This window comes from Belonocnema kinseyi, chromosome 8 (assembly GCF_010883055.1).
Source record: "Belonocnema kinseyi isolate 2016_QV_RU_SX_M_011 chromosome 8, B_treatae_v1, whole genome shotgun sequence".
In the NCBI taxonomy this organism is placed as follows: Eukaryota; Metazoa; Arthropoda; class Insecta; order Hymenoptera; family Cynipidae; genus Belonocnema; species Belonocnema kinseyi.
In genome coordinates, this window is record NC_046664.1 from 11,323,585 (window position 1) to 11,336,285 (window position 12,701).

At 26.5% G+C, this 12,701-nt stretch overlaps 1 protein-coding gene across 2 annotated transcripts in view; it reads right to left on the minus strand.

Moving 5' to 3' along the window:
• LOC117178276 (ras-related protein Rap-2a) overlaps positions 1 to 10,608 on the minus strand; it is an 87,763-nt gene extending 77,155 nt beyond the window's left edge. Inside the window, exons 1-3 of one of the 2 annotated variants that reach the window (XM_033369631.1) lie at positions 10,542 to 10,585; positions 10,118 to 10,343; positions 4,947 to 5,020 (exon numbers count right to left, since the gene is read on the minus strand). The gene's annotated coding sequence lies outside the window, so the exon portion shown is untranslated. Of the gene's footprint in view, positions 1 to 4,946; positions 5,021 to 10,117; positions 10,344 to 10,541 lie in introns of both variants that reach the window. The other variant, XM_033369632.1, reaches the window with a different exon arrangement.
• Positions 10,609 to 12,701: the final 2,093 nt, after the last annotated feature.

Below are 12,701 nucleotides of genomic sequence, written 5' to 3' on the forward strand. Positions count from 1 at the left end.
TTCAAGCGGTTGTCGAGTTGTTGCATCCGTCATCTCAAACTCTATATGTGTCATTTTACACATTTAATATGAGAAAAAATCTGTACTACTATCATAGGAGATCTCTTGTAAAAATGACGTCTATAGAACTTCACACTTTGCTTAAGATAGCGTTTATTTCTGAAAAAGGTTCATCTATCGATCTCTCTAGTAGCTTAGTGGTTAGAGCAAGATTCCTTGTGAAATTGACGTCTCTAAGACGTACCACCTTGGTAAACAGAGCTTGTCTTTCTGAAAACGTGTTCTTCTATCAATCTTCCTAGTAGCTTAGTGGTTAGAGCAAGATTCATTGTAAAATTTACATGTCTAACACGTAAAACCTTGCAAAAGATAGCGCGTCTTTCCTAAAAGAAGGTTCCTTTATCGACCTCTCAAGTAGCTTAGTGGTTATATCAAGTTTCCTCATAAAATTGAAGTATATAAAAACGTAATACCTTGTTAAAGATAGCGTTTATTTCTGAAAAAGGCCCTCAATCGATCTCTCTAGAAGCTTAGTGGTTAGAGAAAGATTCCTTGTAAAATTGACGCATATAAAACGTAAAACCTTGCTAAAGTTAACGTTTATTTCTGAAAAAGGTCCCTCTATCGAACCCTCTAGTAGCTTATTGGTTAGAGAAAGATTTCTGGAAAAATGACGTAGATGAAAACGTAACAGCTTGATAAACACAGCGTGTATTTCTGAAAGAGGTCTCTCTGTCGATCTCTTTAGTAGCTTAGTGGTAAGAGCAAGATTTCTTGTCAAATTGAATCATATAAAAACGCAGCACATTGCTAAAGACAACGTTTATTTCTAAAAAAGGTTCCTCTATCGATCTCTTTAGTAGCTTAGTGGTTCGAGTACCCGGCCAGCAATCAGAAGACCTGGGTTTGATTCCCAGCGATGTAAAAAAAATCTATTTTCAGACAAATATTTTAATTTTAACATTCAATATTGATAAATTTTTCAGGGTGGCATCTAAAAACATAAACAAGTTTCTGGTTATTTCCCGGTTACCAAACCGTTAATGTAACATAAAATAAGAAAAATAAAATTATGAACTTCTAAAATCATTATAATCTAATGTTTTTTTATTTACAAAATGTTGATTTTCGATAATAAGCGATAATTAAATTTGTTCTCTGTGAAATTTAATACTTTCTTTGAATAAAAAATAACGCTTTTCGGTCTAAAAACCTAACATAACCTAAAATTGTTTATTTTTCAGACATTCTATATCTTCTTCGAAATTTTACGTTTTTTGTATTAATTCAAACAAAATACATTTCCAAGGTAATTCCGGATGAAATATTCATCAAAGTAGAAATAAATTCGACTTTTTGGATTCTTTTTAAATTTTTTATAAGCAGAGCCACCACATTTTTTCTCAAAGCACTTTTTAGTAACATTTTAAAACAAAAAGAACATTTATATTTCAATTTCTGAATTTACTTGAATTCCTCTGAATTCCCATCTAATCCGCTGAATTCCATACCTTTTTTTTGGGAATATCAATTATTGAAATTCAGCTTAAAGAATTTTAAATTCATATTGAATTAATTAGAATTTTAATTGATTCTCATTCAATCATTTTATTCACTGCTCTTTATCTGAATTCATCTGCTGTTTTTTTATTTAAAAAATTGTTGGTCCATTCAATTTACTTGTTTTTTAATTCGTATTGAAATCATATGAACTTCGTGAAGATCTCATGAAATTCCTTGAATTATTTTAAATTCTTTCCAATTTTACTGAAGTAAATGACATTTTTTTAGATTTTTACCCTGATTTCTTTAAAATTCTTAAGAATTTTCTTGAATTTATTTGAATTTATCTGAATTTTCATTACTCCCATTTCACACAATCCGATCGAAATGATCTTATTATTAGAATTGTTTTCCTATTTTTTCAAATTCTTATGAATTTTATTAAATTTTCCTGAATTCAATTAAATTCTTTTATATTTACGAGAATTATACAGAAACTAATGGAAATGTTTAACATTCATTTGAATTTAAATTTCATTCTTTTTAACTCTTATAAGTTTATTCTGAATTTGTTAAAATTCACCAATAATTCTGAAAAATTCAGTCGAATTCTATAGAACTGAGTGATTCTTTAGTATAGTATTCTATAGTATTTTCGTAAGATTACCCACATTTCTAGATTTCTTTTAAATAAATATTTTCAAGATTAATCTGAAAAGATATGAAATAAAAAGAAAACATATTTTAAAAAGGGAATGAAAGAAGAAATCTTTAAAAATATGTTTTAAAATTAAAAATTTGTATTTGAAAAACATTACTTAATATTTTAAAAAACCGGAATCATTCAAGAAGTTTAGAACTTAGAGAATATAAAATTCAAATATTTCACCAAGAATTAATATATACATATATATAAATTAGAAAAGCAAATATGGATTGACTAATATGAAGCAATTTTTCGTAGGAAAACCCTCTTTTAAAGATTTTTTTAAATAAATATTTTCAAGATTGTTCATCTGAAAGATATGTAAGAAAATAAACATTTTTTTTAATAAAAAAAGAAATCTTCAAAAACTCCACAAATTAAAAAATCTAAAAATCAAAATCTTAACAAAAATTATTAAGATATAAAGAAACTAGAAAAAGATTTTCGATTGATATTAGGTGAAGATTTAAATAAATAAATGTTTATATTTTTTCAAGTTAATTAGAATGTATGTACAATATTTCGCTACCCAGTTTTTTGAACTTATTTGGTACTTAAAATGCATTAAATAATTTTATTGTTATTTCGAAATTCCATTTTCAAAAGTCAATTATAAGAAAAATATATCATGCATTTACCTGATGAAATTGAAAAGAATTAAAGATCTAGAATGTAAAATTTTATTACTTTATTTATTCAAGCCAGATGTATACAGCAGTATTTTAATTTATACTTGACTTCAGCAAAATTAACTCCATTATTAAATAACATTTAAAAATGGTATTTTTATAATACAGTCGGACTTCAATTTAAGAAAACTCAATTTATGCATTCCAAGAATTACGCCGTGTCGCCGTTTCGAATGAAAGAAGTCGGGGGGGGGGGGGGGGGGGGGGGGGGGGGTGATTTTCATAGTTTACTGATTACGTTCAGAGAGGCTCAATTGAATTCGAAGGTCAGAACTAAAACCAAACCTAAATTGAAGTTCGACAGTCAATAAAAAAACGGGAATTTTCCTAAATTTTCATTGCATTATTTCAATTAAAATAATTTGTTTTGAAAAAAAAATTAATGCAAATATTTAAAGTTTTGTTTTACTAATAAACATTTTAATTTTTTACATCTTGATCTTGAAAGTATTAAGCTGTAAAATCTTAATAGGAAATTTTTAAATCCTGGAAAATAAAATTTAACATTTCGAAATTTTACAACATTTCTAAATGGTAAAATCCACTTTTCTCTGTGGCCATTCAAAAACATGATAAAAAGTAGCAGTAAATGTATGCGTATTTTGAACTGGAAAAGCTCTAAATTAAAGAATATTTTATCAGATAAAATTGAAAAAATACAAAATTTTTGATAGAATGCAAGGGGCTGTAAATTATATCATTTTCAATTAAACTCATTTAAGAATCAATCATTTTAAATTTAAGAACTTTATTTCTAAGCGATTAAAATTTGAAAATTGGAAATTTAAAACTAAATTCATTGTTTCATGGTTAAAGCAAAGCGGGCGTTCACGTAGCTTGGTTTTTATTTTTTTTTACATTAAAAATATAAATAATTCAAAAATTCATAATTTAAGAAATATATATATTTTTAACGGAATGAAAATAATCTAAAATTGTATCACTTCTTTATAAAAGCGCAGCTGTTTGAAATTGAAAAATTTGAAATAAAAATGCTCTCAACATCGAATTTAGAAAAAAGTTTTGGAAAATTTGAAAATTTCAATAGAAGGGAGTTGAAATTCTATCATTCCTAACTCGAAGAGTTCAAAATTGAACAATTTTATTTTCTATTCAAGAATATTATAATTTCGAAAATGGGAAAGAAACATTAACTTACGAAAGAGAAAATTTTCTAAATCAAGTATTTAAAATGAAAATTCAGAACATTGATTTTGGAATATATTCAAATAAAAAATAATTCAATTTTCATTTCTGGTTCTCAAATCTTTTCTTTTTTAAATCTTCAAATTCAGAAGTTAGTGTTTAAGTTGTTCATAGTAAGCAATTTATTCTGGCGGAATTTAATTTAAAAAAATATACTAAAAAAACCTTTAAACTTAAAATTCGTCTTCTTTTGGTAGAAAATCAACTTTTTTATTTATAATGAAAATATTTTCTTGCTTGAAATATCAACTATTAATTTTTTGTTGAGATTTTTTCTTTTTTGGCTGTAAAAAATTATACTTATTTTAAATAGAAAGAGCATGAATAACCCTATAGTAACTCTAGTAAAAAGAACACTATTTAAATTAAATAAATCGTTAAAGAAGATAGAATCTGCTCAAAACTTACTTAATACATGTTTTTGCGTATAAATAATAAAATATCAATATTTCAACCCGAAGGTATTTATAGAAAAAATGTTATCTTCATAAAAAATTCTTAATTCATAAGAAGTCAAATTTATTTTTGTCCTTCATTTTTGACCCTCCATTTTCGACAGCCTTACTTTTGAAGTAAAACAACAGGTTTCAAGGCATCGAAAAATAATCTGTTTTATTCAAAACGATCATTTTTCAAAGTAAATTATTGTTACTTTAGAGGTGACAAACATATGATTGATAATTTAAAATACTTATCAATCGTGAGTCAAAGGTATTTACTTAAAAATTTAATTTTTATCACATAAAGGATATTCCATTTTTTTATTTAGGTAAATTTGTGAGAAAATTTAGTCCAGAGATTATAAAAATATTGCAGATAATAAAATCGTCAAATTAACTTACCCAGTGAAGTTCGAGACGGTTGCAGAAAGGGAGTACTAATTTCTTTACTGAAGGTGTTGCAATGACCAGAAGACCTGCAAAAATTTCTTTCTTTTAACAAATAGATTGAGTCTGATTGGATTAAAAAAAGATAGTCAGATTAAAAAAAAAAAATTTGCAACATTCATGACACTCTTTCGTAAAGAAAAATGGAAGTTCAATCTGGCCATCTGAATGGGCAGACTGGCAATATTTTTAGGTTAACTTCTTGATAGCTTCTAGATAGCCTTCTAGATTGCTAAAGCGATTATCTCCAGAATCTTAAAAAATAGTTTTAAATCTATCATACCAGTGAGTCGGCTTAATTGTCACGGAGGGAAAAACTGATCAGCATAGATGGTCGATTTCATCATTTTGATAAGTTGAATAGATCATCTCAGATATTCAAGTTGATCCTCTCAAACGTACGACTTAATCATGGCAGAGAGCCAAAATGATCATCACATAGGTCCGAACTCGTCAACATAGAGGGTTGATTTGATCATCTCGATCAGTCGAATTGATCACATCATACAGCGATTTAAACATTTCGGATAATCGACCGGACCACCATCAAACACTGCAGTAAATTCGGAAACCTTTATCACAAATCTCGTTCATTTCTGCATCATCAATCAGTAATTAAATATGTAGCACCTTTTCAATCTGAAACGAACCTGTGACAACAAATTGATAGTTGCATTTCGAGTGATGCACTTATCGTTAACCCCTTGAAAGCATCAAATTTGACGTTGAAAGTTAAAAAAAAAAGGAAACCTCATCCACATTCCAAAATGATCTGTCTTATGCGCGTCACTCTTCACGCATCTTCGAAATATCGGAAAGCAGTTTAAACTGAATTAAAAAATCTGTAAGTCTAATTAATAGCAAACGTGAAGTTGAAAGGCTCGAAAGACTTTCGCTCAGTGCTCCCAAGGAGGTTGAAAAGCAGTACTGAGCATGCGCGATTGGCTTACTCCGAAAATGATCACAACCTTTAAATTTCCACGCGCACAATTGCCGCACAGATATTGTCTCTCCGTAACGGGTCATCTGCTCCTCCGCGGATAGTCGAAATGAGTAGAAACAAGGTGATCGTATTGATCATCCCGAAAGGACTCTTTGATCATCCTGATAGTGAGTCTGATCTTCTTATAACAGTCAGAATGACCACAAAATAAGATTCTTTCTATGTTAACAAAATTCGAGATGGTTTCTACGATCATCTAGAAAAATAAACTGACTTTCTAAATTTGGACTCTTTAACTTTGACTATCTATTTTCAATCGTGTCGACATAAAGAAAAATAGAATCACCATCAGCCCTGGTAAAAAAAATTTACAAAAAATTACAAAGTTTTTTTCATTATTCGGAGGAATTTAACAACTAAAAGAATCAACAAGAATTTACAGGTTTTGTATTTCTTACATTTTTTATTTAAAGTTATAAGAACTGAACTGCAATTTCGAATATTCAAAGCGTAATCTTAAAAGCCATCAAACATCAAAATATTACATTTTTAACTTTGATACATTTTACAGTTTGAAGATTTAAAAAATAGAAATCCACGCTTTCATTTTCAATGCTATAAATTGACGAAACAAATGTTTATAAATTTTTAAAATTATATTATTTCAAGCCATTTTCAGATAGACACATTCATATGCAAATCGAAATTTGTTTTGATATCTTTTAAAATATCCGCTTACAAATTTGTTGAAAAGAACCCTTTTAAAATTTCCCTGAAATCTAATGAATGAGAGGCTTTCAGTTTTCCTAGGGATTGTGATTAGATTTTTTTTTCAACCTTTTAAAATACTTCAGAAGCTCCTAAATTTTGTGCTAGAAATATTCAAAAATCTACATTTTGTTTCAAATTTTTGATACAATAATCCCATTTATTTTAACCATTTGGATTATTTTCTTAAAATTAATTTTTCAAAATAAAAAATCTTTTTAAATTAGTTCAGCAATCTCAATAATTTTTATTTTTAATGCAAGGCTTAGTATTTCAAATAATTCAGTTTAAAATTGTTTGGTTATTAATGTTTTATTTGCAATTGCTCATTCTTAATAAAAAGTTGAATATTGCTAAATATTCAAAAAATCTCTTTTTCCTAATTACAAATTTATAAAATTTACAAAATGTTCAATACAAATTCTAAAAGTATTACTAGTAAAAAATTTGGGTTTTCTTTTGTTTAAACTTGTTCACTTCTACAATAAACTACCACCATATATTTTCTTGCCAGAGTATTTATATTTGATTGTATATTTTGTTGAATTTTTTAGATTTATTTTTACAAAAAAGTACATGTTTAAACAAAAAATTACAGTTGCAAAATTTTGTACTTTCTTGTACAAATTTTTTTCTACCAGGGAGCGATAAATTGTATCGTGAAATGCAGTTTTTATATCAAGTGTTCATATAACAACTACTTCAAAATTAATCTTAAAAAGTTGATTGGAATTTTTACATTTATTACGTCCCTTATAGTAAACTTCATGGACGCATGTTATGAATCTAATCATAAATTTGTTATGATAATGATATTAAAAATCCACAGAAACATTTCTTAATGCTCTGTAAATTAAATTTTTATAAATAAAAAACTTGCTATAAAATATGAAAAATATTTAACTCTTTTGTTTTATTTTCATTTAAACTGAAAACAAAATTCACTTTTCTTATTCATGTTATAATTTGGGGGAAAACTGTATGGTTTTTAATAGTATAACTATTAAACAAATTGTAGAATTTTAAAAACAAAACCCGAATTTCAAGTAATATTGTTGAATTTTCAATCCGAAAATATGGATTTTACATAAAATATATAAATTTTAACCAAATAGTTCAATTTTCAACTAAACAAGACACGTTTTCAATCAAAATTAGAATAGACTGATTATACTCTAAAAATATCAAGTATCAATTCGATTTTCAATTAAAAACAAAAAAGTTCATTTTCGTTAAAACAATCAATTTTCAGCAAAGCAAAAGAATTTTCAACAAAAATACTTAACTTTAGCAGCAAAGAAACGAATCTTTAAAAAACAGTTAAATTTTAAATTCAAAAATGTTTAGTTTAAAAAAAATATTAATTTTTAACAAAATTTTTTTATTTTAGACACATAAAGATAAATTTTTAATCAAAAATAAAATTACTCGATTTTCAGTTGTCAAATTAATTTTTAACAAAGAAAAACAAATTGTCAACAAAACAGTTTAATTTCTAACCAAAAAGACAAATTTTCTACCAAAATAGTTAAATTTTCAACTTAAAAAGATTGATTTTCAAACCAAAAAGACAAGTTCCTAACCAAATAGTTGAATTATCAAGCCAAAAGATGAATTTCCTTCTAAAGAGTTAAATTTTTATCCCAAAATATAAATGTACACAAAAAAGTTAACTTTGAACTAAATACTTAAATTTTCAAACAAACTGTTGAATTTTGAAGCCGAAACACGCATTTCCTACAACGAAATCAAATTTTTACTAAAAAATATTCATTTTAAAGCTGATACATGCATTTTCTACCATGCATTTTAAAAGAGGGCAAATTTTGTTCCTATTTTGTTAAAAATTAAAATTTTTTTTTGAAGATTCATCTCTTTGGTTTAAGATGTAATTATTTGATTTCTAAAAAATGAATATTCTAGGTTTAAAATCTTTTCTTTTTTTGGTTAAAATTCAAAAATTTGGTAACCAAACTATTTGGTTAAAAATAAATTTTTTACTTAAAAATATATATATCTAGTTAAAATTGAACTATTTGCTTACAAAGCAAACACTTTGTGAACACGTCAATGTTGGGTAAAAAATTAGCGTTTTCAAAAAGCTATATTTTCGACTTAAAAATTATAAATTTTTGTAAATAATTCGTCCTTTAGTTCAAAAGTATACAATTTTTGATGAAAATTAATGTCTTTGATTAAAAATCCGCCTTTTTTGGTAGAACATTAATCTTCTTGGTGAAAAATTAATTCTTTTTGTTTGATAATTTAACTCATTGGATAAAAATCTATATTTTTAGGTTAAAAATTCAAATACTTGGTTAAAATTAAAACTGCTTTGTCAAAAACTTCTTGAACAATTAAAATATGTGATAGAAAATCAATTATTTTTATTGAAAACTTATCCTTTTAGTCCCATTTTATTTTTGGTTCGAAAAGTATTTTTTTGTTTGTTAAAAATTCAACAATCTTGTTAAAAATTGGTTTATTTTGTTAAAAAATTATTTTCTATATTAGAACATTAATTTTTTTTGGAAAACTAATATTTTTAGGAAAAAATTGATCTGTTTGAATAAAAGTTCAATTTTTTTTTTTGAAAATAAAACTACAATTAGATGAAGTTTGAAATGCTTTGCTAAAAATATCGTTGAAAAATACCTATTTGGTAGAATATTCATGTAATTTGCTAATAATTCATGTTTTTAATTAGATACATAATCTTTTTTTGTTGAAAATTTCGACTTTCTGGGTGAGATTTTAACAATTTGTTTAAAATTTTACCTTTTTTAGTTGAATTTAACCGGTTGAAAATTCGTTTTTTTCTTTAGGAAAATTATTTTTTCAAACTAACAATTTGACAAATCCATTTTTGGTATTAAATATATGGTTTTTAGTTGCAAATTCTAATATTTGTTTTAAAATTCATCTTTGTAGATTGAAAATCCATATATTTGGATAAAAATTCAACGATCTCGTTAAAAATTCGTTTTCTTCTTGTTTAATTCAACTGGCTAGAAATTGGTTTTTCGTTAGAAAATTCATTGTTTATAATATAAAAGTCATTTTTATTTGATAAAGATGAACTTTTTTGTTGAAAACTTAATTGTTTTTGAAAAAATTATCCTATTTTTTAGAAATTAGTACATTTACAATAAAGAATCATCTTTATTTGTTTTAAATTCAACTGTCTGCGAATAAATATGTCCTTTTGACTCACAAATTTGAATATTTGGTTATTAGTCCAAACTTTGCATTAAAAATTATTTTTCAAATATTAAACATTCGTCTTGTTCTTTTGAAAATAATTATCATTTGGTAGAAAATCGGATTTTGGTTAAAATTCAACTGCAGTGAATCCTGGATTTAGCCCTCCGGATGTAGACTTTCCGAGAATTGACCCTGTGCACTAACAGCCTACCTGTGTAACTGCGCCATGACGTTCCGGCAGTTCACTCGAAGCGGGCGGCGCATGAGAATAAGCACGATAGCGAGCTCACGTCGAGCAGCAGTGGGACTTTAATGTCATTAGACTACTGAAGTCGATGGGACTGATCGGATTATTTCGTTTAATCGAATGAGAAGAATGAGCCTGTCTTTAACATTCAAAACAGCACCATCTGACGAAGTAGTATCTCGAAGTTCAACTGGTTAATAATTAATTTTTTAGTAGAAATTGATTACTTATGGTAGAAAAGTCATCCTTATTGGTTGAAAATGTACTTTTTTGATGAAAATTCAACTATTTTTTTCTACTTTGAATACTAGAAATTTAAAATTTATTTAAAATGTTTATCATTTTTTTAAATCTTGCTATTAATGAAAAAATACTACAGAACACTCACCATACATTCTAGTGACTTTTTCCATTATTCAGCTCCTACTGATATTCACATTGTATTTGTTACCCTACTGATAAGCTTAGCTCTCTGCAAATCGATGAAAAAATATTACTATCTGTTAAATTTCTTAGTTTGCTCACACAGATAAGAATGGAGAAATTCTACAAAAGTAATGAAGTGTTCCAGGAAAGATTCGATCGAAGATAGATTAGATGGTTGCTATACTTTCTAATTTCCTTGTGGCGTTAAAGTACACTCGGTACTAGACGTGCGATCGATTATTCGCTTCAGGAACGCAATTCTGCTCCCAGAAAACCGTCGAATGCTACTCAATGAAAATTGAAATCAGCTATGCGAAATGCGAGTTAAAGTTGAAAAATAAGAGAAAAAAAGCTGAATATCACCGATTTTTAATTGGATTGAGAATTAGTGATTAAAAGTCGAAATATATAGCCTTCTCAACAGAATAGTTCAATTTCAAAACAGAGAATATCAATTTTAAAACCAAAAAGACAAATTTTTACGAATACAGTTGAATTTTCCACCAAAAAAGATGAGTTTAACAAAATAGTTAAACTTTCAAAAAAAATTTAAACCAACTAGTTAAATTTCACAGCAAGAGATGCATTTTGAAACAAATGGTCGAAATTTTGGACGAAAAAGATTTAAATTCAATTAAAAAACAACTTTTCAACAAATAAGTTTAAATTTTAAAATAGGAGAGAAACTTTTACATTAAGGTATACCCAATGGGCACCAAATTTGGCGACGTCTTCACGACATCGTTACGACATCTTTACGACAACTTTACGACATCATATGTCCATGTCGTTTCAGTGTTTTTAACGATATCGTAAAGACATCGTCAGATCATACGACTTATTTACGATATCGTAAAGCCACCTTAACGACATTGACATAGGATGTCGTAATGTTGTCGTAATGTTGTCGTAAAGATGTCGTAACGATGTCGTAAAGACGTCGGCAAACTTTGTGCCCACTGGGTAAGGCATTAAACGAAACTCGATATCGAGTTAAAAATTTACGAAACTAAATAAGATGCACTAAAAAACGTTTTTCTGGTGTTAAATTTGTATAATTATGAGAAAAGCAGAACCAATTTTTTATTTGAAAAAACTTTTGTATAATTATAAAAATGTAGGAGCAGACAAACGCGTCTTCGTAATTTTTATTTAGTTTCCTAAACTTTTAACTAGATATCGCGTTTCACATGAATGCCAGTTGGATTTTAAGAAAATGTAAATTTTTTTTGAGGTTACGCTGACTATTAATTTTTAGCAAAAAAAACGGATTTAAAACGGTTTAATTCAACCAAAAGAGAGGAATTTCAAATCAAAATAAATGAGTTTTTAACCATGTGGTTTAATTTTGAAGTAAAAAAAAATAAATTTTCCACCAAAAAGGTGAATATTCTATGAAAGGGAGAAAGAATTTTTTATTACAAAATATTATGTTTAGTATTTTTCTGTATGAAATACCCAAACTTTTGTGTATGAACGATACTGACTCTAACAAAATATGTAAACTGCCAATCAAGTAGTTAAATTTTTTAATAAAAAATAAAAATAAATTTTGAACCAAAAATAAAAAAAACTAATTTTTAGACTAAAAAATTATTTATCTACAAAAAATAAACATGTTTCCAACGAAACAATTGAATTTGCAATATAATAGTTGAATTTTCAGTTAAAATGGTGAATAGTAAAAAAACGAATATTTAACAAAGTAATTCAACTTTAAACTAAGTATAGGTTATTTTTCTCAAAAAAAAAAAAAAAAGAATTCTTATCGAATACGAATTTTCACCTAAAAAATGTATTTTTAACAAAAAGCATTAGTTCTCATTTAAAAATGAAAATGGTTTCAGGTATTTTACATCCTACGGAAATTAAATTTTAAAGAAACCTTTTAAAATTCTTTAAAAACTTCTACGTTTATTGTTTTTGAAATTTTCAACAATATATCATGATTTTTAAATAATATTTTTAACTTTTTCATCTATAAAATATTTGTTAATCTTTTCAAAACTTCTAGACCTTCTTAATAACTTTTTAAATGATCAGAATATTTTCTAAAATTTGAAAGATATTCAGCACAATTAAATTCATTTTTCAAAATGAATTAATGTTTTAATTTTCCCAG